Source organism: Anguilla rostrata, chromosome 17 (assembly GCF_018555375.3).
Source record: "Anguilla rostrata isolate EN2019 chromosome 17, ASM1855537v3, whole genome shotgun sequence".
NCBI lineage: Eukaryota > Metazoa > Chordata > Actinopteri > Anguilliformes > Anguillidae > Anguilla > Anguilla rostrata.
This window is the reverse complement of record NC_057949.1, coordinates 9,413,216-9,416,950: the sequence shown is the minus strand read 5'-3', so window position 1 is coordinate 9,416,950 and position 3,735 is coordinate 9,413,216.

Sequence of the window (3,735 nt, the reverse complement as noted above, 5' to 3'; positions counted from 1 at the left end):
CGTTTAGAAAAAAAACTGGTGATACAACAAGACCATCACAAAAAGTTTTTTTTTTTTTTTTTTAAATATACATGGATACATATGAAAACTAAAGTCTTGAATGCATGTAACTCCAAAATGTCCTAAACCAATTAATTGCAAGCTTCTTCATCATTCCTGAATAAAGTGTGGTTGAAATATGTGCGCATTTATGTTTATTAATTATGAGTCCAATCCAAAACTGTTCATTAGCACTGCATTCATTGGCATTAGACATATCATTCAGGGTGATGCCTTGGTTTGGCTTCTTAATTACAACCACGTCAACTTTGGAAATGTCTCATAAACATTATGATATGCAGAATGAATTAATTTGCGATACAGATAAACATTGTGTCATTGGCGCATTAAAAGAAGCATTTGGCGTGCAGTGCACTTTGGGATGGTGTTGAGATATTTACGATAAATCACAGCTTCTGTTATGGCGCGGCGGAGGCGTGGGAAGCTTAGCGAAGTGGCGCAGAGTTAAGTGAATCAAGTCCAGAAAGGCACGCTTATCAACAAAAAAAAAAAAAAACTGTTACAACTGAAAGGCATAAATCGGCTGTGAAGAATGGAATTCGCACATTTACATAAATGCTTCAGAAATAGCACATTTATTTTCTCGGCAGTAAACATGCCAATGTTTCAGCTACCAAGCCTTCGACGGGAAAGTCTGTCTTACTAAACTTTTCATGATTAAATGGCTGTTTCAGTGTTATTCTTGAAATATTAGAGTTTACTTTTAATGTTGCTCTTTTCATCCTTTCGCACAGCCAATATAGGCCTACATATTTTGCTCTGGAAAACAGACTTTGTTTTCACCGTCTTACTAAAAGGTACCTTTGCTGTTGACAGGCACCTTTTTGCATGTTTATAATGTATGTGTGCATAGAAATCTTAACAAGACAGTGGGCTTAAGCTTGCGTTGGTCGGGTTGCCAAGTGATGCGGGGGGGGCGGGACTCCCAAATCAAATCCGGCTTAGGGCCCATCTCTGCCAACAGGACAGCCCCCAATCTACTTGCAGGATATGACTCGATTCTATGTGCCTGCTCGACCACTCCTCTCTGCGGCAGCAGGGCGCCTTGCAACCCCTCCCACCCGCCCTAAGGGATCACAGAGCTTCTCCACCCTAGCTCCCCAGTGGTGGAACGAACTCCCCGTCCCTCTCCGAACCTCCCCCTCACTACCCATCTTCCGCCGTGGCCTGAAGACTCATCTCTTCAGACTATACCTAGACTAACCACCACCACGCTGTATATTTCACTCTAAATCTCCCCCCCCCCTTTTTTCATGACACTTGTTACATGTTGCCCCATCCCAGCACTTTTTGGTAATTTGTATTTGTCCTAATACTGCAGCTTATTCTTCTGCCTAGTTGGCTTTGCAGAGGTTAGGTCTGAATAGTGTTCACTGTGTGAACTAAACTGTGTTCTTGGCTAGAAATAGCTGTACAAAATAAGTATTGTACCTTACTGAACCTGTGTTTAGCAGTTGTCCATGACCATGAAATGCACTTCTTGTACGTCGCTTTGGATAAAAGCGTCTGCCAAATAAATGTAATGTAATGGCCCCCCAGAAGGGCTGAGGCCGGCTCTGAACACTTCTTAATAGCAAAGTCATAACCAAAGGCCAAACAGCTCTCAATGCAGAATGAGCCGGGCTGCCGTTCTATGGGCATGAGAGCGGAGGCGAGGACACGCCCCTCCTCCTAAACGCACCCCAGGAATTCATCACGCCGCTTTTCATTCACGGATCCACCAGCTGAGCCGCGCCGCGTTCACACCGACTCCACCCACGCAGCCCCTGCAGGCAGGCCGCGGAAACCCCGCTGATCAGAGGGAGGTGCTCTCGCAAAATCTGGGCCCCTCAGCCCCACCACCAGCCAGGGCCCTCACGGAATCAGGACTACAAACCAGAACACTGAGCGCACAGTGCACCAGGGTTTACAAAAAAGGAACCTCCCACCAGCCCCTTTTCTGAACTAAGTCAGCATTTCTGGAATTCATCTGCCCCCTGTGCAGTACTTCTTTCTTTTTAAAAAATTTTTTGTGCACTGCAGTTTTGGAGCTTCTTTATAGAATCAAAAACCGCGATTTGTGTGAATTCTCCCAGAGAACAGAGGCCTTATTGATCTCACAGTTCTGCACACATACCAGATTGGACCACTTATCTTTCATTCTTTACTAATCACTCGGACCAGGGGTTCATGATTGACCGTCTGAGCCATGATTGGTCTGTTATGAAAGGGAGTGCACGGTATACAAGGTTCCGGGCGAACAGATGACATTACATCATCCCCCACCGTCCCCCACCGCAGCGCAGTCTCGCACAGACACAGCCAGCGGCCGAGGAGCAGGAGGAGATTGATGGTTTTCATTTCGAGTCTTCATTTGAGGCATCTGTTTCTTTATTAGCCATGTCACCCATCATGGTTTTACACTGGGGGAGAGTCATGCTTAAGGCATTGGCTGCCGCGGAAACAATAGCGAGGGCATCGGTACAGCCTGCTAGCCCAGAGGCATTGCCAGTCTTCACTGGTGTAAATGAGAGCTGTTTCTGGTCTTCACTGGTGTAAATGAGAAGGCAATCAGAGCTGTTTCTGGTCTTCACTGGTGTAAATGAGAAGCCAATCAGAGCTGTTTCTGGTCTTCACTGGCGTAAATGAGAAGCCAATCACAGGCGTTGCCCATTTTCAGATGGAGGATTATACGTGTTTATTGAATATATAAAATGACGTAATACAATTAAAACAAAAAAGAAGTCATACACTCACTTACAAATGCAGGATCACAACGTATAATTAACTAAAAATAAGTCAAGGAAAAGAGACCTCCAGCTGGTGTTACCAGAGAGAGAGAGACCTTTGCCGGAGTATTCCCCGCCCACTCACAGGAGCAGAAGAAAAGCGGCAGAAAGCAATAATTAGCAAAACCGACCTCCCCCTCAGCATTCATAAATGCTCCACATTGCAGGTATTAAAGGGCGCTGATCCTGATTGGGCAATATAAAGAAGCACTAACAGGGGGTAGGATGTCTTTATGGCAAGAACTGGCTTATCTAAGAACTGAAAAAATGCTCTCAGAAAGCAGAGCTAATCACCGCAATAACATCATTAAAGGATATGTTGCATTGGCCTTTTTTAAAGGAGACCAAACTTGAAATCATTTAAGAGGCAATTCTGCTTTGGTACTGAATAACAAATTCAAATATACATATATTTTTTTCTTTTAAAAAATGAAGTCAATATTACATGAATTACATTATTAAATGCATCAAAGACAATCATAAGTGAATTCAAAAGCTGAATTCCTGCTGTAATTTTCTGTAGCCTGGAAATGAAAATTTCAAACAGGGAGGCTGCCTCGCCTGAACAGAATGAGGACTTGCGACGTACTGTTTTAAATTGAACACCACAGCTTCCTATTTTTTATAAAGAGCTCAGGGCATTCCAACCTGAAATCCAAATGGCAATGCTGACCGTGCGGCATGGTGCTGCCACGCTGGGCCCTGGCGCTCTAAACGGCTTTCTGTTGTTTCCTCAAAGAGATAATAAACCTTTCCAGGAGAGCGGTCACAATGAAGGCCCAGGTTTGGGTGAATGCTGCAGATAAGGGCCTTTGAGGCTTTCAACGGCCTAAAGAAGTCCCCTGGGGCGACATAGCTCAGGAGGTAAGACCGATTGTCTGGCAGTCGGAGGGTTTCCGGTTCAAAC